The sequence below is a fragment of the Panthera tigris genome (genome assembly GCF_018350195.1).
Source record: "Panthera tigris isolate Pti1 chromosome F3 unlocalized genomic scaffold, P.tigris_Pti1_mat1.1 chrF3_random_Un_scaffold_99, whole genome shotgun sequence".
NCBI classification, from domain to species: Eukaryota; Metazoa; Chordata; class Mammalia; order Carnivora; family Felidae; genus Panthera; species Panthera tigris.
Genome location: NW_024962193.1, coordinates 90,636 through 117,175, shown reverse-complemented (window position 1 = coordinate 117,175; position 26,540 = coordinate 90,636). Strand labels below are relative to the sequence as shown.

Below are 26,540 nucleotides of genomic sequence, written 5' to 3'. Positions count from 1 at the left end.
GATCACAGGCGTGTGGTGTTGTCAGACTTTGGTTTTGGGCCCCTAAGGGGAGAGAGCCTTAGCTAGTGTTTGGATTCGGTCCAGGGACGCCGCCAGGGCCGAAGCGACTCTGGTCTCGTGATCTCCCTCGAGGGCTGAAGTGAGGGCCCATTACATGGGGCTGCTCAAGTGTAGGGTAGGGTTCTAGGTCCCCTTTATTTTCGTTGGAGGGTCCCCTTTTGGAGTGGGGTTAGGGTTAGCGTTAGGTCCCTGGTGTCTCCAGGTGCCAAACCCTCAGAAGCCAGTTGTCTCCACGGAGGTCTGAGTTTAGGGCAGAAGGTTGGGTGCCGGTCAGGATCACTCTTTGGCTTCCAAGGCCACAACCTCTCTGTGCGATGTTCTGGGAGGCCTCAGGAATCCTCTCGGGCTGTTGTAGCCGGGTTGGGAAATGACATGTTGTGGTTCCAGGTTCCATGCCGAGTTAGCCTGCACCGCTTCTGGACCCCTGTTGCATGGTGTTGTCAGACTGTAGTATTGGGTCCCCATGGTGAGAGAGCGTTAGGTAGGTTTAGGTTTCGTTCCAGGGACGTCACCAGGACCGATGCGACCTGAGACTCATGATCTCCCTCGAGGTCTGAAGTGAGGGCCTATGTGACGGTGGGTCTCAAGTATAGGGTCAGGGTTCGAGGTCGGCTTAGACTTCGGTGGAGCTTTCCGTTTAGGGGTTGCATTAGGCTTAGGGTTAGGTCCCAGGATTCTCCAGGCTTTGAACCCACAGTTGTGCAGTGGTCTCCCCGAAGGTCTGAGTAGAGGGTACAGGGAGGGTGCCAATCAAGACCAGTCTTTGGCTTCCAATTTCACACAAATATATGGCCCCCTGTGGGTTAAGCCTCAGGAATCCTCTCGGGCAGCTGCAGCCGGGCCTGGGAAATGATATGGTGAGGTTCCACGTTCCATTCCGAGTGACCCTTTACTGCTTCTGGACCCCAGCCACGTGATGTTGTCAGAGGTTTATGGTTCGGTCCAGGAAAGTCGCCAGGGTCGAAGCAACATCAGTGTTTTGAATTCCATGGAAGGCTGAAATGAGGGCACATGTTCCGACATGGATCTGTTTAAAGTTAGTGTGATATATAGGGTTAGGTGTAGGGTGAGTATTCTGGTTAGGGTTACCATTAGGTTTAGGGTTAGCTCCCTGGAGGCTCCGGGTTGTTACCCCAGAGCAGAGCAGGTGTATCCCCAAAGGGCTGAGTGGAGTCACAAGGGTGTGTGCCGGTCAAGATTATTCTATGGGTTCCAAGGCTAGACATATGTATGTGCCACCCTTACTGTAGGCTTCAGGAATCCTCTCGTGCAGCTGCCGTCTCGCTTTGGAAATGACATGGTGAAATTCCACGTTCCATGTCGAGTATTTCTTCATCAATTCTGGAACCCATGTGCATGCTGTTATTAGAAAATGTACAAATGTATATTTTCTGATGGAATGATATCTCCCTTGATGTCTTTGCAGTGTTAAAGTGCCCTTCTATGTATGTATGAGTATCAATTCTTTACTTTAGGTTTTCAGTGTTTTGTGTATTGGATTCTCTCAGGTTGAGCACATGTATGTTTACAATTGTTGTATCTTTCGTTGGATTATACTTTTTATCATTATAATTTCCTTCTTTCCCTCTTCTTAGAGTTTTATTTTTAAATGTAAAAGGATGTCAACTTTTCATTGAAATATTCTTCACACATTTGTTGTATTAGTTTTAGGCATACATTGTAGTCATTCCATATGTCTATAAATTATGTTGTCCTTCAGCACAAGTGTAGCTATCCTGTGAAAGCATGCAACAGTATTATTACAGGATTAACTCTATTCAATTGGCTATCTCTTGTATCCCTAGGACTCATTCGTTCCATAGCTGGAAGCAGTTATCTCTCTCTCAAAGGTGTCAATTCTTTATCTAACCTAAATACTCTGGTGGTAAACACAATTACTTGCTCAGCATGTGTAAATTGGCCGTCTATTTTTCTGTGGACATTGCTTAAAATATTACAAATGATGTCATTATGTTAATAAATTCTGTTTCATTCTTCACTCAAAAAAAAAGGAGAAGGAAAAGGTTTCTTTGTGTCCCAGGCCCTGTCACTAAGACCCTTCCCATTGTGGAGAACAGGCGGAGTTGCCCAGAGCACCTTTAGTCCCTCAGCTGAGCGACCAAGGCCTTCAACTTTGCAGGAATTCTCATGGTAGCCAGCAGAGAGAGCTCAAGCACCACAGACCCGGAGGGGCGGCCTCCTCTGCCTAGGCAGTGATGGCCAGCAGAGGGCGCACCATCAGCTTTTCTGACCCAGGGCACTTCAGAGCAGGAAGGGCTGCTGCTGCTCCCAGAGGACACAGGGCCTCTACCACTGTCTCAGGACAGAGAGCAGAGCTGTGTTTCCAGCGGGTTCTGCCGCCCACCCCAGGGGAGACCTTGGGAGCTTTGCAGCAACTTGGCATCTCCTGAGTCGCCAGAGAGAAGCTGCCTTGTTGTACTGAGTGCTGAGGAGGGGGCGCTGGGTGGCTTCCCTGGGCATGATGGTTGCAAAACAGCATAGGGCCTTGCATTTTCTGGGTTGTTCCCGTGTTTCATTCCTCAACTTCCTGGACAGTATTTGAACAAGTCGTATTTTACTAAAGGACTTGTGGATTGCAGGGTTCCACGACATCACCTCATAGATACAGTCGATGGTTTGTTCCAGATTCAGGCTTGTTTCCGGGAAGAAACGCTGACAGAAATTCAGAAGAACAGGAGCTGCATTCCATTAGGACTTGAATACACGAAATGTTTGTCTCAGGACCTTCTAGAAGAATGAGCTGTGACCCACTTTCCGAGTCCTGCTGGAACCAGTGACCGAGGTAAGGGCACAAACTGTCCCCCACAACATACATGCTTTTTTAAAAAATTTATGGTTATTTTTCCAACCTAATGAAGTGATTGAAAACTACAGAAAACCCCGTAGGTAGGTGTCTTAACCTTCTGATATCTATTACTTTAAATTGCACTTAGTAAACATACAGTGTAATATTAGTTTCAGGTGTACAATGTAGAGCAACACTTCCATGCGTCACCTGGTGCTCATACCAGGTGCACTTCGTAATCCCCAGAAGCTGTTTCATCCATTCCCCCACCTCATTGTGGAACCCCTCAGTTTGTTTTCTAGTTAAGAGTGTTTGTCACTGTCTCCTCCCCCCCCCCACTTTGTTTTGTTTTATTTCCATGTGTTAGTGAAATCATCTGGTATTTGTGTTTCTCTGACAGGCTTATTTCACCCAGCATAACATTCTCTCCATCCACCTCCTGGAAAATGACAAGATTTCATGTTTTTATGGCTAAATAATATTACATTCCATATACTACATCTCAGTTTATTCATCAGTTGATGGATGTTTGGTCAGTTTCCGTAATTTGGCTTTTGTAGAAAATGCTGCTGTAAACTCATGGTGCATGTATCCCTTTGAAGAATTATTTTTGTATTCTTTCTGTAAATACCTCGTAGTGAAATTGCTGGATCGTAACATAGTTCTATTTCCATTTTTTTTTTGACGAATCTCCATGTTGTTTTCCAGAGTGGCTGCACCAGTTTGCATTCCTTCCCACAATGCAAGAGGGTTCCTCTTTCCCCACATCCTTGCCAACACCTGCTGTCTCATCATTCATTGATTTTAGTCATTTTCACAGATGTGACGTGTTATCTCATTGTACTTTTGAATTGTATTTCCCTGAAGACGAGTAATGCTGAGCATCTTTTCATGTGTCTCTTGGCTATGTTTATGTCACCTTGGGAAAATGTCCATTCATGTCATCTGCCCATTTTTAATTGGATTTCTCATTTTTTGGGTGCTGTATAACTTTATATATTTTGGACAGTAAACCTTTATCAGATGTCGTTTACAAATATTATTCTGTAGGTGTTTTAGTTTTGTTGATTATTTCCTTTGTGACAGAAGCTTTTTATTTTTATGAAGTCCCATTATTTTTGCTTGTGTTTCCCTTACCTCAGGAGATATATCTACAAAGATGTTTGTACAGCCAATGTCAAATAAGATACTGCCTGTGTTAGGTATCCTCTGGGATTTTTATGGTTTCAGGTTTCAAACATAGTTCTTTATTCATGTTGGATTTATTTTTGTGTATGTTGTAAGAAAGTGGTCCGTTTGTGTTTTTGTTTTGTTTTGCAGGTTGCTGTCTAGTTTTTCCAAAACCACATGTTGAGGAGACTTTTTTTAAGTTTATGTATTTATTTTTGAGAGAGAGAGAGAGAGAGAGAGAGAGAGAGAGAGAGAGAGAACATGCAGAAAAGGGTCAGAGAGAAATGGAGAGAGAGAATCCCACGCATGTTCTGCACTGCCCTGAGATCATGGTTAGAGCTGAATCCACAGTCACACGCTGTGGAGACACACATGTGTCCCAAGAGTATCTTTTTTTACCCATTGGATATCCTTTCCTGCTTTGTTGAGAATTAATTGACCATATATGTATGAGTTCATGCCTGGGTTTCCATTCTATTGGTCTCTGCGTCTATGTTTTTGTTGTTGTTGTTGGTTGCCAGTACCATACTGTTCTGTTCAGTACAGCTTTGTAATATAACCTAAAGTCTAGAAGCGTGATGTCTCCAGCTTTAGTTTTGGTCTTCAATTTCTTTTGGCTGTTTGGGGTCTTTGTCACTCCATACATATTTTGGGACTATTTGTTCTAGTTCTGTGACAAATGTTTTGTTTGTGTGATAGGGATTTCATTACATGTGTAGATTGTTTTGTGGAGTGTAGACCTTTTAACAGTATTTTGTTCTTCCTATCCGTGAACATGAAATGTATTTCCTTTTCTTTGCGTCCTCTTCCATTTCTTTCATCAGTGTTTCAAAGCCTTTAGAGTACAGATCTTTTACCTCTTTGGTTAGGTTTATTCCAGGTATCTTGGGGTATTTGGTGCACCTGTCAATGGGATTGACCCCTTACTTTCTCTTTCTGTTAATTCATTATTTGTCTACAGAAATGCAATAGATTTATGTACATTGATTTCTGTACATTTTGATTTGTTGAATTCATGTATCAATTCTAACAATTTCTTTCATGTTTTCTATAGAGAGCATCATGTCATTTCCAAATAGTGAAAGTTCTATTTCTTCCTTGCCACTTTGGATGCTTCTTATTTCTTTTTGTTGTCTGATTGCTGTGGCTATAACTTACAGTACTATGTGGAATAACAGTGGTGAGAGGGATCATCCCTGTCTTGTCCCTGACCTTGGAAGAAAAATTTCAATTTTTCCCCATTGAGGATGAGATGAGCTGTGGGTTTTTCATAGATGGCCTTTATTATGTGCAGGTAGGTTGAGTACCAATATACTTGCTAGGGGGTTTTATCGTGAATGGACGTGACATTTTGTCGAATCGTTTTCCTGCATGTCTTGAAAGCATCATATTGTTCTTATCCTTTCTTCTATTACTGTGGTGCATCATGTTGATTGATCTGTGAATGTGGAACCACACTTGCAGTCCAGGAATATATCCCACTTGATTATGGTAAATGATTCTATTAATGTATTATTGACTTTAATTTGAAGGTATTTTGATGTGGATTTATGCATACATATTCATCAGGATATTGGTCTGTAGTTTTATTTAAATTTTTTTAAACATATTTAAAGTATTTATTTACTTAGAGACATAGAGTACATAAAAGTGAGGGAGGGAAGAGAGATAGGGAGAGGGAGAATCCTGGCCATGCTCCACACTGTCAGCACAGGGTCCAACGTGGGACTCGAACCCATGCGCTGCAAGATAATGTCCTAATCCAAAATTAAGATTTGGACACTAAACCCACTGAGCCACACAGGAGCCCCGGCAGTTTTCATTTTTAGTGGAGGCTTTAACTGGTTTTGGTATCAGCGTAATGATGGCCTCATAAGATGAATTTGTAAGTTTTCCTTCTTTTTTAATTTTTTTTGTAATAATTCAAGAAGAATACATATTATCTCTTCCTTAAATGGATGGTAGAATTCATTAGTGAAGCCATCTGGCCCTGAACTCTTGTGTTGGTGGGAAATTTTTTTTATTACTGATTTGATTTCTTTCCGTTTTCAGATTTTATGTATCTTCCTGTTTCAGTTTTGGTAGTTTGTGTGTTTCTAGGAATTGTTCCATTTTTCTCAGAGTGTCCAATTTGTTGCATATAGATTTTCATAATATTATCTTCTAACTGTATTTTTGTGGTGTTGACTGTTATTTCTCTTGTGTTATTTGTGATTTTATTTACTTGAGTCCTTTCCTTCTTCTTTGTGAAAACTCTGCCTAGGAGGTTTTCATGTTGATTACTGTTTTCAAGGAACCAGCCCCTGGTTTCATTGATTTGGTCTAGTGTCTTTTTGGTTTCTATATTCCTTATTTCTGCCGTAATCTCTCTTATTTCCTTCCTTCGGCTGTTCTTCTCATTCCTTTAGTTATAAGTTAGGATTGTTTGGGATTTTTCTTGCTCTTTATGGTAGGCTTGTACTGCTATATACTTCCATCATAGACTGCTTCTGCCGCATTCCAAATACTTTTACCAGTGTATTTTCATTTTCATTAGTTTCGGTGTATTTTCTCATTGATTTCCTGTTTGACCCATTCATTTGGTAGCATGTTATTTAACCTCCCTTTATTTGTGGCCTTTCCCCCTTACTGTGTGTGTGTGTGTGTGTGTGTGTGTGTGCGCGCACGCTCACGTGGTTAACTTCAAGTTTCTTAGCTTCGTGGTCAGAAAAAATGCTTGGTCTGATCTCTGTCTTTGGATACCTGTTGAGGCCTGCTTTGTGACCTAGAATATGATCAGTTACGGAGAATGCCCCATGTGCACTTGAAAAGAATGTGTACTCTGTCATTTTAGTATGGAGTGTTCTGAATATATCTGTTAAACCCACCTGGTCCAGTGTGTCATTCAAAGCCATTGTTTCCTTGTTGATTTTCTATTTACAGGTTCTGTCCATCGATGTGAGTTATGTGTTAAAGTCCTCTAATATCGTTATATTATTATAAATGAGTTCTTTTATGGTTGTTGTTAAATGTTTTATATACTTGCTGGTTGCATGTTTGGGGCATCAAAATTTAAAATCATTGGATCTTCTTGTTTGGTTGTCCCCTTTAGTATGAGATAGTGTTCGTCTTCATCTCTTGTTACAGCTTTATTTATTTTTTATGTTTAAGTCTTAGTTGACATACAGTGCATTCTCAGATTCGTGAGTAGAATTCAGTGATTCATCCCTTACATACAACACCCAGTGCTCATCGCAACAAGTGCTCTTCTTAATACAGGTCCCCCATCTAGCCCAGAGCTGACCCATCTCCCTCCATGAACCTTCACTTTTTTTTCTCTATCATTAAGAGACACATGTGGTTTGTTACCACTCTTCTCTTTTCCTGCCCCCTTCCCATGTTTTCATCTGTTTTGTTTCTTCAATTCCACATGAGTGAAATCATATATTTGTCTTTCTCTGATTGACATATTTCACTTAGCATAACACATTCTAGATCCATCCACATCGTTGCAAATGGCAGGATTTCATTCTTTTTGAAGCTGAGACATATTTGATTGTATATACATATGTATGTATGTATGTATGTATGAATATATGCACATACACACACACATGCATATACATGAATACACAGACACACACATACACAGACCCCACAACTTCTTTATACCTTCATCACACGATGGATACATGGGCTTTCTCCATAATTTAGCTACTGTTGATAAAACTGCTGTAAATATTGGGTGCATGCAATTTTACTACTAGGTATTGACCTAAAGGGTACCAAACTACAGTCTCGATTTTAAAGTTTTTTTGCCCGATATAAGTATTGGTACTGAGTTTCTTTTGATATTATTGGCATGATAAATGTTTTTTCATTCCCTCAATTTAAATCTGCAGGTGACTTAAGTCCAAATAAGGCTTTGTAGGCAGCACCTAGATAGGCCTTGTTTTTTTTTTTTTTTGTTTCTTTTTTTTTTTTTTTTTTGTCCATTCTGTCCCCCTATCCAATGTTTTTGATTGGAGAATTTAGTCGATTTACATTAGAGTAATTATTGATAGGTATATATTTAGTGCCCTACTAGTTGTTTTGCCATTGTATCTTGATGTTTTCTCTGATCCTTTCTTGTCTGTAACAATTTTGGTCTTTCATTTCCACTAAAAGAGCCCGATTTATATATTCTTTTCTTTTGACTGGTAGTATATTTCTTTACTTATTTTTAATATTTTTTCTTTTTTAAAATTTAAGTCCAAGTTAGTTACCTTATAGTGGAATACAGTTTCAGGATTAGAATTTAGTGATCCGTCAATTACAAAATATATCCAGTACTCATCCCAAGTGCTGTCTCTAATGCCCATCACCCATTTAGCCCATACCCCTATTCAGTAACCCTCCAGGAACCCTTAGCTTCTTCCCTCTATTTAACGGTGTCTTATCGTTTGACTCCATCTCTGTTTGTATCTTATTTTTGCTTTCCTTTCACTACGTTCTTCACTGTTATGAATTTTCCCATCTGTGGAATTTAATATGATGTGTGTCTTTCTCTGACATATTTTGCTTATCATAATAAAGTCCAGTTCACTCCACGTTGTTGAAAATAGCAAGATTTCACTCCTTTTGATCGCCGTGTAATATTCCATTGTATGAATATACATCTTCTTTATCCATTCATCTGTCAATGGTCATTTGGCATCTTTGCATAATGTAGCTATTGTTGATAATGCTGCTATAAACATTGGAGTGCATGTGCCACTTGGAGTTAGCATTAATGTATCCTTTGTGTAAATACCTAGTAGTGCAATTGCTGGGTCCTAGTGCAGTTCTATTTTTGGTTTTTGTAGCGAATCTCCATACTATTTTCCAGAGTGGCTACACCATTTTGCATTCCCACCAGCATTGCAAAAGCTTTCCCTTTGCATCCTTGCCAACATCTGTCATTTCCTGAGATGTTAATTTTAGCCATTCTGATAGGTGTGAGGGGATATCTCATTGTGGTTTTGATGTGTATCTCACTTATGAGGAATGAGTTTGAGCATCTTTTTACGTGTGACCAATCTGGATGTCCTGTGTGTTAAAGTGTCTCTTCATGTCTTTTTCCCATTTATTCTCTGGATTATTTGGCTTTTGGGTGCTGAGTGTGATAAGTTCTTGATAGATTGTGGATACTAACCTTTTATCTGATATGTCACCTGCAAATATCTTCTCCCATTCCATTAAGTTTCCTTTTAGTTTTCCTGATTGTGTCCTCTGCTGTGCAGAAGCTTTTTATCTTGAGGTCCCAATAGTTTATTTTGGTTTTATTGCCCTTGCTTCTGGAGAAATGACAAGCAAGAAGTTGTTGCGGTCAGGATCAAAGAGGTAGGTTGCCTGTTTTCTCCTCTAGGATTTTGATGGTTTCCTGTCTTACATTTAGATCTTTCATCCATTTTGAGGTGTGTGTGTGTGTGTGTGTGTGTGTGTGTGTGTGAGAGAGAGAGAGAGAGAGAGAGAGAGAGAGAGAGAGAGAGAGAGAGAAGTTTAAGAACATAGTCCAGGTTCATACTTCTCACTGTCCAGGTTTCCCAGTACCATTTGTTGAAGAGACTCTTCTTTTTCCTTTGGATATTCTTTCCTGCTTTGTGAAAGATTATTCAGCCATATGTTTTAGGCTCCATTTTTGGGTTCCCTATTCTGGTCCTTTGATCTATGTATCCGTTCTTGTGCCCGTACCATACTGTCTTGATGATTGCGGCTTTCTAATGCACCATGAAGTCCAGAGTTGTAATGTCTCCATCTTTGTTTTTCATTTTCAACATTACTTTGGCTCTTTGGGGTCTTTTCTGGTTCCATACAATTTTAGGATTGTTGTCTCTAGCTCTGTGAAAAATGCTGGTGTTATTTTGATAGGAATTACATTGAATTTGTCGATTGCTTTGGATAGTATTGACATTTTAACAATATTTGTTCTTCTAATCCATGTGCATGGGATGTTTTTTTTTCATTTCTTTGTGTCTTCTTCAACTTCTTTTATAGACGTTGTATGGTTTGTTCTTTTAATTTTTTTAATGTTTATATTTGAGAGAGTGAGCGAGCAAGTGAGAGCGCATGAGCGGGGGGGGGGGGCAGAGAGAGACAGAGGGAGAAACAGACTCTGAGGCAGGCTCCAGACTCTGAGCTGTCAGCACAGAGCCCGTCAAGGGACTCAATCCCACAAATGCAGGATCATGCCCAGAACCGAAGACGGCACTTAACCGACTGAGCCACCCAGGAGACCCTCTATTGTTTTAACTGTACTGATCTTTTCCCTCTTTGGTTGGGTTTATCCCTGGGTATTTTATGGTTTTCAGTGCAGTTGTAAATGACATCAATTCCTTGATTTCTCTGTTGATTCATTACTGGTGTATAGAAATGCAATCAACTTCTGCATATTGATTGTATATTCTGATACTTTCCTGAATTCCTGTATCAATCCTAGAAGTTTTTTGGTGGAGTCGTTCGGATTTTCCATGGAGAGTATCGTGTCTGTGAGCAGGGAAAGATTGATTCCTCCTTGCCAACTTGGACACCTTGTATTCTTTTTGATGTCTGATTGCTGAGGCTAAGACTTCCAACAGCATGGTGAATAACTGCTGAGAGTGGACATCCCCGTGGTGTTCCTGACCTTAGGGGGAAAGCTCAGTTTTTCACCATTGAAGATGATATTAGCTGTGGGACTTTCATATCTGGATATTCTCATGTTGAGGCATGATATTTCTATCCCTCCTTTCATGAGGTTTTTTTTCATCAAGAAAGGATGCTGCTGCATTTTGTCAAACGTTTATTCTGCATCTATTGAGAGGATCATGTGGTTGTTATCCTTTCTTTTATCAATGTGATGTATCACATTAGTTGATTTGCAGATATTGAATCTATTGTGCATTCCAGGAATAAAATCCACCTCATTGTCCTGAATAATCCTTTTTATGTATTGTTGGATCCGGTTTGCTACTTTTTGTTGAGAATTTTTGCATCCAGGTTCATCAGGGAAATTGGTCTGTAGTTTTCCTTTCTGGTGGGGTCTTTGTCCAGTTTGGACTCAAGGCCATGCCGGCCTCATAGAATGAGTTTGGAAGTGTTCCTTCCATGTCTTTGGCCATGACCTTATCTTGTTCTTTCATTTGGGATGCATTCCTCTTGTCTTGGCATTTTGGCTGAGTATTTGCCTTCTCTGTTACCAAAGCTCATTATGTTACCTGCCTCTGGGATGAATGGCTATATGAAGAGGAGATCATCTAGTGTCCAGGGCCTAGCACATCACGGAGTGTCTGCGGTGTGTGTTGCATGCACTGTTTTGTGTTCTGGCTGCACTATCCTTCAAGCCAGTTGTATGAGCAATGTATGGTCCTTGGCCAGAATGTTGTGAGACTTTTCTAGGTCTGCTCCGATCTGCTTGTTAAGTGAGACTTGAAATGATTGCCACTAGAAGTGAAGCCCTGCATAACTGGTCAAGAGAGGTGTTATGGTCATGGGCTTCCCCTGGTCTTCTGGGGAATGGGCCAGCTCCATTGTGACTGAAGCAAGATTGAATGACCTTGAAGGCCAGTCTCGCCAGAACACAGGAAGTTGGGGTTGTTGTAAGCAGCTTAGGCACCCAGTGTGGGGATTGCCTTGGTTCCAGCAGATGGCTCTGTGGTTTTTTTTGCCTGGGGGGTGTGCAGAGCAGGGTAATGGCGCCACGCAGCTCCTCTGTCCTAGCTCTTTGTCCCCTCATTGTGAACACTGCTTCTCAGGGATGCTCTCCACGATGAGTGTATAATCTCCCCCACGGTGTGCACCAGGAGTTGTACAGATCACTGATTCAATGCCATCTGCCTGCAAGTTGTTGGCTGCCTTCTCTTCAGGAGTAGGCCAGTGCCCTCATGGCTGTATCCCAGCCAAGCATGCTAACCTTTGAAACTACACATTCTCGGGGTGCCTAGATGGCTTGGTTAAGTTTCTGACATTTGATACTGGCTCAGATCATGACCTCTTGGTTGTGGGATTCTCTCTTTCCCTGTTGTCTTGCCCCTCCTTTGCATGTGCTCTCTGTCTCTAACTTGAATAAACTTAAAAAAGAAATAGTGGCATGGAATACCTTATTTAGGCAAGACTGCCTCTCTGAGGGGAATGGCAGGGATCTATCAGTTAAATTTCCAGCACTGACTAGGAAATTCTTTGCTGACTGGTTAAAGGTTACATTCCTGAAGGAATGAATTTAGGTTTAGTGACATGTGGCCTTACCGTAAGTAACTCCATGATGGGCCTGTGATTTTTCTTAACATTCCAAACCCAAATTTTTACACATACATTTTTTTCACTAAATGTATAGCCCTAAATAATACTTTAGGCATCTACTGCCGGCCCAAAGATCATATCCTGTGAAACTGTGACCATCTCCTAATCATAGGTAAAGATCGACTCTGTGGCTCTAAGATCTTTGTGGCTCTAATTTACTTTGATCTATGTTACTAAGATCTTTGTGAGTATAGGTTACTGCTGGCCTTTTGAAGTCTTTGACGCAGGGACCCCCGGCCAGGTTGCTGACCCATCACTTAGGCACAGAAGCACCCTTTACAAGTCACCCCACCCTAAAGCGTTGTCTTTCCCTCTGGTACTTCTGGGGCTTACCCTTTGGCAAGTCACATATCCTCATGCAAACATGTCAGTGTGGACCAGAGAAAGCTCCTTGCCTGTGACTCCCCCTTCATGGTCAACTCTTATCCTTCTGAAACCCTTTGAACTCCCTATCGTTCTTCCAGTCTTTGGATGTCTCTTTGATTTGGAAATATTTGATTCTCTTGTATTCCTGCTAAAAATATACGTGAAAATATTAAAGCAAGGGTTCTTTACAATAAGTGAGCCAGTCACAATGCTTCATCTGGCCGCGTGTATGTTTTTATTTTTGACGATGTTCAGGCATGATGTGAAGTACATCCTGTAAACTCTGAGTATCATTCATTATCTAGCATGACCACCTTTATGGAAAGCCATTCAATGACATGATCGTTCAAGATCAGAAAAACACTTAATTTACATACCACATAATAGAGTGGTATATATGTACGTTATTATCTTAAAATATGTAAAGTAGATGTTTCTATGAAGTGTTTATCATGCATTCAGTTTTCTGTACCATGAAAGCTAGTATTTAAATTAAACAATAGTAAGAACAACAAGAATAGGTACATGTACATCACGAGTAACTAATACTGGAACTGGTTATATAATCTTATGTGTAGAAAAACCATGATTACTAATAATCTATTCTATCATGATGGGTTTCTATTTACCAAAAAAAATTGGGAACATAATACTGAGTATCCACATACATCAGACTGTTTTCTCACTATTGATGTCATAATGGTTGGTACATGATCACAATCAATGTATCAAAGAGATATGGTAGTATGAAGTAAAGTTTATATTTGTATTCAGATTGCTTTGGTTTTAACCTCTCCTAGCCCAGACTCATCCCAGCTGGCACGTTACAGTCATCCTGTCTCCTTAGGCTCTACTAGGCCATGACAATTTTTAGATTTTTCCATATTTTTCATAAGGTGCAAAGTTTTGAGGGTACGTTTGTAGAATGTATTTTGTAAAATGATCCTTGGTTGGGATATGTCTAACGTTTGTTCAAATGCTTAAGCCAGAGTTATTGTGTTTTGGAGCAGAAGATCCAGAGGCATAGTGCCATCCATAATTATCACTTCACATAAAGATTGTTTATTTTGAAGATTGGGGTCTTTTTTGGTTCCATACAAATTTTAGGACTGTTGTTGTTCTGTGAAAACTGCTCTCGGTAATTTGATAGAAATTCCATTAATTCTGTCAATTGCTTTGGGAAGTATAGACTTTTTCACTATATTTGTACTTCTGATCCGTGAGTATGGAATGTCCTTCCATTTCTTTGTGTCATCTTGAATTTCTTTCATCACTGTTTTATACTTTCTGAGTATAGGTCGCTCACCACTTTGGTTAGATTTATTCATAGATATCTTATTTTTGGTGTATGACTGTAAATGGGACTGTTTTCTTAATGTCTCTTTCTACTGCTTCTGTATTGTCTACAAATGCAACAGATTTCTGTACAATGATTTTGTATCCTGTGACATTGCTGAATTCATTTATCAGTTCTAGCAGTTATTGGGTGGACTCTTTAGGGTTTTCTATATATAGTTTCATGTAATCTGCAAATGGTTTCGTTTCGTTTGTCTGCTGGCTGTGGCTAGGACTTCCAGTAATTTGTTTACTAAAAGTGGTATGAGTAAACATCCTTGTCTTCTTCATGACCTTACAGGAAAAGCTCTCAGATTTTCCCCATAAGGTTGATTATAACTGCAGGGTTTTCATAGATAACCTTTATTACGTTAATGTATGTTTCCTGTAAACCTACTTTAAGGGGTTACATGCATGAACGGATGTTGTACTTTGTCAAATGTTTCTTTCTGCATGTATTGAAATGACTGTATGCTTCTTTTCTTTTAACGTTTATTAATTTTGAGAGAGACAGAGCGTGGCAGGGGAGGGGCAGAGAGAGAGGGAGACATAGAATTCGAAGGAGGCTCTTGGATCTGAGCTTTCAGCACAGAGTCTGAAGCGGGACTTGAACTCAGGAATCATGAAGTCATGACCTGAGCTGATTTCAGACTGTTAAAGGATGAGCCACCCAGATGCCCCGATCATCTGGTTCTTATCCTTTCTCCTGTTGATGTATTGTATCACATTGATTGATTTGCGAATATTGAACCACCTTTGTAGCTTGGGAATAAATCCCACTTAATTGTGGGATATATTTACAGTTGGTTTATCTTCTTTTTGGATTGTACCATTTACTGGTATATACTATCCTCCTCTGTGTCTTGTTATGTACTTTTTTGAGTGTATTTTTTCTGATACAAGTATTGCTATCCCAGCTTTCTTTTGACATTCATTTTTGTGATATTTCTCTATCCTATCATTGTTGAGGTGTAAAGTGGGTCACTTGTAGGCATCTGAATCTGTTTTGTTTTTTCATCCATTCTTAGACCTTACCTCTCTAGATTGGAGCATTCACTCCATTTCCCTTCAAAATTGATTGTTATGTATATATGTATTGCCATTTTATTGCCTGTTTTGTTGTGGTTTCTAATGATTTTCTCTGATCCTTTCTTGCCTTTCTTTCATGTATTGCTTATTTTCTTTAGTGATATATTTTGATTTCTTTATCCCTATTCTTAGCATATTTATGACTGGTTTTAGGATATGGCTACTGTTAGGTGTTTATATAACCTCTTCTGCATTGAGCAGTTTGTATTGATGGTCATTTACCTTTGAACCCATTACTTTCTCCTCCCTAGGTTTTTGGCAGATGTTATTATATTTCAAATCCATTTCTCTGAGTACTTTAACTGATTTTTTTCCAGAAATGTTCATTTTTTACTTGAATTTGTCTTCTACCTCTATACTGTCACTGTTGGTCTCTCCTTTCCACTCAAAGAATCCCTCTTAATATTTCTTGCAGGACTGGTTTAGTGGTACAAACTCCTTTAGTTTTTGTTTGGGGAAGTCTGTGTCTCCTTCATCCTGAAAGATAGCCTTGCTGAATAGAGTATTCTTGGCTGCTGATTTTTCCATTCAGCACTTTGAATATGTGATGTCACTCACTTCTGGCTTGCCAAGTTTCTGTTCAGAAATATGTAGCAAGCCTTATGGGTCTTCCCTTCTAAGTTAAGGACTGTTTTGCTGCTTTTACAAGTTTTTCTTTATTCTCACCCTAATTTGTAAGTTTGCTTACAATAGGTTTGTGTGTTGGCCTGATTTTGATGGGAGTTCTCTAGTCTCCTGGATGTGGATGTTTGTTTCCCTCCCCCAATTAGGGAAGTTTTCAGCTATTGTTTCCTCAAATAAATTTTCTACCCCATTTTCTCTTCCTTCTGGACTCCTACAATATGAATACTATTATCTTTCCTGTAGTTACTGAGTTCCCTTAGTCTCATCTCACGTTGCAGAATTCTGTTCTCTCTCTTTGGTTCAGTGTGATTAATTTCCATCACTCAGTCTTCGAGGTCACTAGTTTGTTCGGCTGCTTCTTCCATCCCTCTGTTGTTTCCAGCAAGCATGTTTCTCCTTGATTGTGTCCTCAGTGTCTAACTATGTTATATCTTACCTCTGTCAGGGGTCTCACTCTTCTACTCATTCCACAACTCCAGTGAGTATCCTTATGATCATTGCTTTCAAATCTGTATCAGGTATGTTACCTACATCTCTTTGGCTTAGTTCTCTGGCTGTGGCTTTGACTAGGTCTTTCATTGTAGATAAATATCTCTGTGTGTCCATTTTGTCTGTCCCTCTGGCTCTATTTCTCTGTGTTAAGAAAGTCAGCTGTGCCATCTGATCTTGAAATTAATGCCGTTATTAAAAAGAGGTCCTGGAGTCCTCAGCAGTGCACGTCTCCGTTTATAGGACCTGGACCTTCAGGAGGATATCGTATGGGTATTGCTCACTCCCTGCTGTTGTGTCTGGGTTACTTTTCCTTTCAGTGCAGGGGTCTGCACTGAATGCGTGCCTCTTGTGGGCTGTGCTTGCTCTCAGTGGTGTCAGTGGGACTCAGGCAGGCCAGCTGAGTCAAGAATCAGCATGAATACATGTGTCTCCTGTGGCCTAAGCATTGTGTGAAATGCCATGTTTACGTTGCCTCTCTACACAGGCAGGGACCTGGCTATCACTCATCCTCCTGGATAACCCAGTGCTGGGTCAGCTGACCTCCAAATACCAGGATCTAAACTCAAGGGAATTCAGCTCCCCTGGGTTTTAATGCCCAATGTTGTGGAGATTAGTCTTCCCTGTGTTGCTACCTGGTGTGAGGGCTCACTTTTTCTGCCCCTTCTGCAGGCAGACAGCCTCCACCTTTCTGACCTTCCTAACCTTTCTGATGCAGCTTCTCTCTATTTAGGTGTGGAGTTTCTTCTGCCAGTCTTTGGAATGCTCTCTGGTTCATGGACTTGGATGTGGATGTTATGCAGTTGAAAACATGGGAAAGCGTGAGCTCAGGGTCTGCTTACTCTGCTATTATTAATTTTTTAAATGTCTTATTATTTTGGATTTTTGAGACATGGGCTGACTCCTATCACCCGTGCACTTCAGGATTAGAAAGGAATGTTCCCACATTTGCTTCTAGTATATTGTGCTTTGAAACTCTCTTTAATGAGGTATAATTTACATATAACAAAGAGCCTCAATTTAAAGGGTATAATTTGATGAGACTTGATCTCATGGATACAGCACCATGAAGTCATATGGTTGCTCTCTAAACCTTAAATCATGATCCCTTTGTGTCTAGAGCTAATGTTGCTTTTGAAGTAAGGACTTTTTTTTTTTTTTAACGTTTTCGGATATTGGCCAGGTGTCTGAATGCCTGTACTAGGGTACCTACCTCCTTTTCGGATAGACTGTATTCCCGTAAGTATTGCCATCGCTCTACCTTTGGACTTTATCCTGCGTTGTATCTTTCAGTCTGTTCACTTAATTTTGTTGCAGTACTTTAATGCTGAGGGATGCATAATTGGATTGATTTTCACTAAATGGTACAGGCTGCAGTTCCAATCGTGACAGAAAGCACATGCTTCCTGTGTTAGGTACTCAAGAGCAAGGCAGATACCCTGGGCACTTGAGCTGAGTATGTCACTCGGTGTTTTGCCAGCCCTCTTCCCTTCCGTGGGAGACAAGGGTCTCGTTTTGGTCACACAGAAATGTAGGTGAAGTCAGCAGAGAAGGGTCCCTTCTCCTCTCTTCCGTTTGTCTCTCAAACTTCCTGTCACTACCTTCTGCCTGTCCCTTTCCCTGACTCACTCCCCCAGGCCCACTGCTCCATTCCAGCCATGATAAGGGTGTCCTCCAGCTGCTGGCCTCTGCTCTGCCATCACTCAGTGAGGAAACTACAGGAGGATTATGTAGTTCATGGGTCTGATCAAGAAATCTCTGCTCCTCAGAGTCCTCCTACACGTGGTGCTGTCTGTGGAGACCTGGCATCCTGGACGTGGGTCTGACCCTCACTCCTCTCTACAGCTGGTTCCTCATCCTTCTCCACCATTAGATCTCAGCCATTTCCTAAGGACAGATACCTGTCTGACCCCAAGGCACCATGGAGTCAGGGAATATTTCCAAAATAATTGAGCATAAGCACCCCATCAATCTAGATATAGGTAGTTCCCATCACCCCGGAAAACTCCCTCAGGTTCCCCTGCACAAAGGGTGATCTTGCTTCTATCCTCCATCACCACCATTTCTGGCACTTTGTTACCTGTGTGTACAGGAACCCCACTGTGTGCACTCAATGGGGAGCGAGAGTAGATGGCCCTAGAAGCAGACGCTGACACAGAGACAAAACGATGAAAGGTAGATTAGGGGACAGTAAGAAGGACAAAGTGGAGGGGACATGATGGGCAGGGAAAGCATTCAGGTAGATCTGACACCTTCTTAAAATGTATATACAAACACGATTGTCTGTCACCATGCAGTCCTCTTCAAATTTCAAAAGAGTTGTCCTATAAGGCAAAGAGATTTTGGTTTATTCCCCTGTGATCTTATGTTTTCCTACATGCATTCTGTCTTCTGTAGTTTATCTGTGGCCTCAGATGAACATTTTAGTGTGTGGCTGCCTCTGTGAGATTATGTGTAATAGAAAATGATTGTCTTCAGATCTAGGTCTCTGAATGTACATATTCTCATACTTATCTTTTCTTTCATTGTGTGACAGGGCCCGAATTCTAATAGAAAAATGAAGGACATTGTCTTATTTTTTAAAACAGTGATTCCCACTCCCTGGGCTGAGTTGTTAACAGTCTTAGTTTAATGAACTCCCGTGACCATCTTTTTTGGAGGATCATTGTGTGGCTATCTTAATTGAAACTGTGAGAAGCGTGAGGGGACATTTCCCAGAGATTTTGCAGATGATTTCTGCACTGAATGTCTTCTTTTTCTCTTGTTCTTGGAAACAAATGTTATCCCTGTTTTCACAGATAACACAGCTGAGGCTCTGTGTAGGTCCCACTGAGAACTGGTATTAGGGCTGAGACAGCAGGAACACAGGCAAAACCTCAGTATATTGTGAGAGAAGTTTGAGGAGATGCAAAGCTGTAGTCACGATGATGACAGGGGTCCAGTAGTGGTGGCATCTGGCCAGCCCTGAATTGTAGGATGACTCAGCTGATCTAGACTCTGTCTCCACTTTTAGTCTCACTGAGGGATATGAACTTGGGCATACAGCATTTTCATAAGACCAAGTTAAATTCCCCATATCTCCAGGGCTCTTTTCCCCCCACAAATACCAGAACCTTCAGGAAAATCCAGAGAGACAAGAATCTTTTTACATGATTACCTGCGTGCACTTTGGCAACACACTGATATTTTGGAGATGAACGGTGCATTGTGCACTGAGAGCGGTCCCACATAGCAGCTCCGTATGGACCTCACACTCCCTGCTCAGGCTGTGGCCAGGAATGACCTCCAACTGCATCTCACTGACCCCAACACCCTCCCCTCTGCACCTCCTCAAACTCTGCTTACTGTGCTCAACTTCCCTTCTATTCCTGTATGATTCAAGTTTCCCCCGTTTTTGCCCTGGATCCTTCACTGGTGTTTCCATTTTGGTGATTACAAGGTCTGAATCATTTAATGAATGTCCCTCTTTCACACGGGACACCTGATGCTCTAAAAGTTAGAGAACCCAACACATTGTGTCTCCAACATACGCACCAGTACTGCCGATATGTCTGCTTTTGTGTAAAAAATCCTCTTTCATTTGACAAGAGAAACGTATAGCTCACTGTATTACAGGGACATGACACTGCCCATTGTATGTATGTCCTGAGAAACTTGAGATATGCTACAGTGTCCTCAGGCAGTTTGTAGTTGGATTGCCAAGACTCACAGCCATCTCTACATCATTGCCACAAAGTCAATCATGAAGAAGATGAATATACTTTACCAGCCACTCATCCAATTCAGGTCATCTTAACAAATAGAGTAGGTGGAGGAGGGGGATGTGGCCTATAGCCCATGACTGGTGGTGAAGGGTGGTCCACTGGGTACAGCCTGCAAGGCAATCCTGGGAAAGGACCAGGACTCTTGCATACAAAATAGCCTGCGGAAAAGAAATGAGAGGTATGTTCATAGGACAGAACAGAGCACCAACACCAGCAAAAAGCAGAAACCCAAAGCAGCAGTGCTCATATCCTACTAGTTTCCCCACCACCAGATTCCAAGAGGGCAGCATCAGTGCCAAAATCTCTACCCATACTTTGGGTTCCACTTACAGCTTTGGGGTGGGAAGAGGATGTGATTGGGGTAAACTAATGTCCCCACGTGTCTGGAAACGTAGAAACAGCAAGGGCCCTTTTCCTAGAAGATTTATAGGCTGAATACTAATTAACAAAGTAGCATATTCCAGATAGGAAGGCAACTATGTCCAGGATCACACTCCACCCTTCATTCCCTCCACCACAGAGGCTGTTTATTGTGCATGTGAAGAACTACAGAATGAGAAGGAATGACAATACCAGTGTCCACACATGGAATCATAGCCCTCGTGGCTCAAAGTTCTGCCTCTAAGCCCCTGCCTGTGCCCAAACTACTGTCCCGACAATGGGGTCTCCTCCTCTCTGGAAGTGCTATCCATGGGCACAGAGACATATGGGGAGATGGGGATCCTGAGGGCCTGTAGAGGACCTGGGAAAGCATGCTCTTAGAGAAACAGGTAGCCTATACATGTTAGTTGGCCTATACATGTTAGTTAGGTTCAGCTAATTTATTTGAATTCAGAGGTACTTCTCAGCTTAAGTACAGTACATTTTGCAGGGTAATTGTGTTCTCTGGAAAAATGAGCTGAAATTCTAAAAGACAAAATTAACACAAATGCACTTTGATGTCTGGTGTAAGTTTCCATGTTTTAGCTGTACCTGTGACACAGGACACGAGAGAACGTGCTCAGGTGAACACAAGCGAAGGACACCGTGGGGACTTGCCACACAGGTAATTTTGGATTTTTTCTCTTCACAAATTAAGTTCCAGTGCATGTTTTCTATGACAAATATGCCACCTCTTATAGTTCAGAGTGTGTGTGCCCAGGGCACACCTGAAGGGATTCTGGACAGCATGTTTACCAAAATGCTGATAGGTATGAAATTTACTTTGTCTAAGACCATTGTAAATGACACATACAAAAATATAAGTTGGAGTGAAGGCAGTTTGCATTTTCAAATTGTAAGGATACCCACAGATTTTTCTGAGCACGTTAAAACCCTCAATAGAAGGAAACAGGAGAGGAAGAAACAGCAAGAGCAATGATTCCACATTGAGGAGATCCACAAAGAATGAGGCAAGGTAGGAGACTTCCAAGTGGAGTGTGGTGTCATCCTCCTTGATTTATTCCAGGAACACATTAGAAAAGCCCTATGGCCCCCACCTTTAGGCATGCTTAGCTGCTCAAGTTACCACAAACAGATGCCAGCTGGGAAAGAGGGAAGCCTGTAGACTCGGCGGTAAAGGTTTTGCATTTGGGAAAAAAAAAAAAAACAAAAACAGCAGACAGGCCATACTTCACACAAACCAGAGAAAATGGCAGGAGGGTGTCCTGTACAGAAAGATGTGGCGGTCTGTAAAGAATTAGAACTGAAAATGGCCACAGCATTTACTTTGTGCTTCACGGCAGTTTTGGCAGAGCCAGTGTCGATGTCACTCTTGGTTGTGACACCTACTTCTGGACCTGCAAAAAGCTCTAGAAGGGATGGAGGTTTATTTTGATTTGCGTAGACTGTTTGGAGGTCAAAAACAAAACAAAAAACCCTCCCCTCATACTTCGAACAACTTAAACTCTTTGTCCCAGTGAGATCCCAAATTACATGCACAGGGTGTCTCACATGCCTCCGGTGATACCCAAAAAGAACTTGAAGAACCATCCCTTGTAACTTGATGAAGACTCCTAAAAGCCCTGACTCAGATGTATTCACTCAGCGAACAACTATGGATGGCTGGGGGCACAACTAGATGGACGTACGTTACATTGTGCCTCATGCCTCACAGATCCCAGCAAGTGGACTGTGTACAGGGCATTTCTGCTGAAGCGCTATGTCTGATTTTCTGCATACGGCCCCATTCCTTTTCCACAAGAGATGCCTGTACCAACCCATTGTGGGGGAAAGGACAAAGATGAGATCCTGAGAAACTTTTGAGGAATGTGGTAATGGCAGCAGACACATTCCCCTTGCATCACAATATCTGTGGTACCGCCTCTGCACCTTGGCCCAAGACCTAACAGCAACAAAATAAGGTGAGTGTGTTTTACAAGTCAACTCCTAGTGCTCAGATCATCTTACCAAGTGTTGCAGGTGGAGGGGTTCTGAGTGGCCTCAGGGCCACTAAGGTTCAGGAGGTGGACGTGCGTAATAGTCCATGGGGGCGGGGCGTCTCCAGGGTAGGGCATGCAGAATCGTCCAGTTAACGGAGGAGGTCCCCAGGATCCAGACTGCCCTGCAGAATTGACAGCTACATCCATATGCCAGACAAGAGAACCAATACCAAAAGCAGCTGTAACCCAGAGAAGAATGTGTCAGCACCTGCCACCTTCTCTACCACCAGGATCCAAGAGAGTAGCATCAGTACCTGAAAACTCTGTCCCTGCCACTGGATACCACCTACAGCTTGGGGTAGTAGATGCAAGAGGTTAACCTACTGCCACCACACATCACTGCCCATGTCTGTGGAAGAAAATGGCAAGGGTCCTGTCCTAGAGGGTTAACAGAAGTAATTACAGATTAATGAAGTAGCATTCTCCAGACAGGCAGCCATCGATGTCCAGGTTCACCCTGCATCCCTCCTCTACAGCGACTCCAGATGCTCTGCTTTTGCTATATTAAGAACACAAAAAAAATGATTGGGAATAAACGACTCATATTCTGCTCATGGAATCACAGCCACTCCTGGCAAAACGTTCTGCAGCCGGACCCTCACTGTGCCTCCTCTGGTCCTCTCCCTGAGAAAGGAGTCTTCCCTCTTGAAGTGTTGTCAAAGGCCTCGGAGACCTCTGGGGAGTGGAGGATGCCTGGAATCCTGCAGGGGAATGAGAGTCCTCTGTGAAGAACAAGTTACTTGTGGTGAATGTCTACAAAGCTCAGATGTGTTCATCTTAATTCATAGGGAATTCTGACTTTAAGCATACTACAGGACACAGAGTAATTATGTGCAACAGAAAAAAAGAAGGAGAAAATCACATAACAGATTTCATGCAAGTGTTTTGGTACAAAACTCCTGGTATGTGTCATGAGACTGTATGAGCTCTAACAGTGACTGGGGACACAACCAAAAACTGCTCATAGAAACACAATTGAAGGACACAGTGTTCAAACTATTTTTACCTAAGGTATAGGTGGAGGATTCCAGGCAAGTCATTTACCAACAAAGACAGGAAGGTGATGACTGATGACACTGGCTTTATCTAGGACCACTCTAAATGGCACAGGGCACAACATATAAAGTTGGAGTCATGAGGTCGTTTCTAACCGGTTCATCTCCTAGCCAGAATCAAGAAAGAAAGACACAGCAACCACACTCTTCCCACAGAGGTGAGGTCTGCAAGGGGTCACCCAGGCCAGGAGACTTCTGTTTGGAGTGTGCAGTCATCCTCCTCTCGTTATTTCTTGAAACTCACGGAAAAACCTAAAGGTACTCAGTCTCTAAGCGCTTTTGGCTTCTAAACTTACCACAGAAAGCTGACAGACTAAAAATTGAGAAGCTTGTGGGCTCCTGGGTTATGAGTATGCGTTTCGAAAACAAAGAAGAAATAGACATATCACACAACACGCAAAACAAGACAAGGCTGGGTGAGCGTGCTGTACATAAAGATGAGGGTTTCCCAAAAGAGTTACAACTGAGAATGGCCCCGGCATTTACCTTGTCCTTGTCTGCATTCTTGGTACAGCCAGAGTCGCTGTAACTCACAGAGGTTTCAGCAGTTTCTCAATCTGCTAAAGACCCTAGAAGGGACAGAGGTTTATTCTGCTTTCAGAGGACTGGGCATAATGAAAACAATCCCTCAACTCATTCCTCAAATATCTTAAACTTTTCCCTTCAATCAGGTCCGTGACCAGAGGCAGAGGGTATCCCACATGCCTCAGGTGACCCCCAAGGATAAGGGAGAGAACCATCCCCTCACCTTGATAAAGACCTCACGGTGCTCTAGTTCATGTTGTTTCATAATTAATCACATAACTGTGGACAGGTCAGGCACAACTAGCAATTTAGAATTCATCAGTAAAACAGTTTTCTCAGTATACATCATGGGAAATCACGATTTCATTACAGATAAAGAATTAATCTGAGGATGCTTGGATTCATCATCCGTCTCTTAATTTTGGCTCAGGTCACGATCTCACAGCTTGTGAATTCAAGCCCAGCATTGGGTTCCTCACTGACAGTGTGGAACCTGCTTGGCATTCTGTCTCTGCCTCTCTCAAAATAAATAAACTTAAAAAAAAAAAGATTAACATTGAGAATACTGGTTTGGTGTATATCCTCAATGAGTCCTCAAGAAGCGTGCATTTCTTCCGACTTCAGGCAAATTGTTCAATCTCTCAGCTTATCTACAAGCTGCCTTCCACATGAGAGCAGTTAGTATATAACTAAAGACTAATTTTACACTATAGAGAAATGGAAAACTGTGAGAAGTTAGCAGTGAAGCTGCAGAGTTACACTGATACCATCAGGGGACTAAGCTAAGCTTTATGGAACTTCAATTGAGGGATGTAGGAGTACAGTTCCCAAAAACAAACAAAAAGAAAGACCGTTAAAACTAGTGAATAAATGACCTTCTCCTCAAATAAACTAAAGTCTTCACATTGAGTCCGGGTGGGAAGAAGGATGAGGCCCATGTCCTGTCATCCTTTCCAGGCTCTTCAGACAGGGGGATGCTAGAGGAGGTGGGAGGGTCACCGGTAGAGGAGGGGAATGAGCTCCACCAGTCTCAGGGACAAGTGCCTCACTGACTGCGGCAGCAGAGGAGAACACCCTTCTGTCACCCCTTCAGACCACCTGCTGTCCTTAGTGCTTGTGATTCTTTCCAGACCACACAATGATCATCCACAGGAACAAGCTGCACAGCAGAAGTTAGATTGCGGCACATCACAACGTGCCTCTTACCTCTCCTCGGAGGGTTCTGCGTCTCTGGTCTTGCAGCCATTGGTTTCTGCCTCGTGTATCCCTCAGGCAGCCTCTTTGCTTCCATCCCGTCCAGTCTTGGATACAGAAAAATAATGGACTTCTATAAGAGTTGCAACACCACGTCGTCTACTAGACAACTAACAGTGCAGGCGTCATCCCTGGAAACACCCATAAAAACGCAAGTCAAATGACCACACCTGTATTTCAAGTAAGCGACCTCCCTGCCCTGCTCCGCCATCTCCCTGTCCCAGATCTGAGTCTTGATCTGGGGGAGAAAAAAACACATCCACCTTCAGTCGGAAGGTGGTGCCACACTGTGCACCAAAGAAAGAGGAGGAAACAAGAAAACACTTACCTAGTTGTCCTGAGCATTCTTCTCATGAACTGCAAGCTGAAAAAGCCAACAATGACAAGCCCATGGTTAGGGATTCCAAGGGCCACTACACTCACCCGCGTGAGGTGCTAAGGGTTCAGTATGTCAGGCAGAACTCAGGTTACCTGGTATCTAAAGGTGAGCTCTGCCTGCTGCAGCTGTTCCCATATTTGTTCAATTTGTTGCCTGTGAGTTACAATTGCTCTTGTCAGATAAGGCCCAATATTGGGTATGATTTTAAATAAGCTGCCCACGTTCCCAACAACCTCATATCTGTCCCCTGATACAATTTATTCTTACACATGAAACACTTTGCCCATGATTATCAATGTACAGTAGGATCAAAGCTCTTGTTACATCCTTTCCTTACTCATTATTCCATGCCTGTAGGGTTCAGAGTTCATAGAATTCCTTCCCATTTTCAATCTTTCTCTAACTCATCATGTGACAAGTGTCTTTTATCATAAAGATCTATTCTTCTATAACTTATATCCTCACCATGTTTCCCAGGGTTGCAAAGACGAGGGCCATGAAATGGCACTACCACGTTGATGGGTATGATTCATTGTACGACACACTGCTTTCCTACAGATGATGACAATTGACACCACCTCCGAGGAATGTTAGCATGGACAAAGTTTCCACACAGTCTGGCCACTACTTGAGATCTGCAAATGTTTATAAACTTAATTGTTTTATTCTTTCTAAACTTACCTTTTTTATCTGTTAATACTCTATGTATATGTTGACTTTAAACATTGCAAAAAGATTAAAAACCAAAAAATGAACAGCGGTTTCATGAGCTTCTGGTAATTACTAGCTGAACTCACTTGTACTTGTTTATTTCTTCTGTAGCTATTTTCTTTTTTTTCTTAATGTTTATTTTTGAGACAGAGAGAGAGTGAGCACATGCATGAGCGGGGGAGGGACAGAGAGAGATGTAACAGAATCTGAAACAGGCTC

The 26,540-nt window shown here is 41.9% G+C and overlaps 2 long non-coding RNA genes across 3 annotated transcripts in view; one reads left to right on the top strand and one right to left on the bottom strand.

Moving 5' to 3' along the window:
* Window positions 1-2,728: 2,728 nt before the first annotated feature.
* Window positions 2,729-26,316, top strand: LOC122236332. The gene is made up of 3 exons (XR_006214416.1): window positions 2,729-2,863; window positions 20,930-21,022; window positions 26,088-26,316. It is a non-coding gene; the product is annotated as an uncharacterized LOC122236332 (long non-coding RNA).
* LOC122236331 overlaps window positions 19,981-26,540 on the bottom strand; it is a 40,307-nt gene continuing 33,747 nt past the window's right edge. The window contains exons 4-8 of one of the 2 annotated variants that reach the window (XR_006214414.1): window positions 25,560-25,595; window positions 25,184-25,362; window positions 23,939-24,021; window positions 22,366-22,519; window positions 19,981-20,135 (exon numbers count right to left, since the gene is read on the bottom strand). This is a non-coding gene — a long non-coding RNA (uncharacterized LOC122236331). The remainder of the gene's footprint in view (window positions 20,136-22,365; window positions 22,520-23,938; window positions 24,022-25,183; window positions 25,363-25,559; window positions 25,596-26,540) is intronic. The other variant, XR_006214415.1, reaches the window with a different exon arrangement.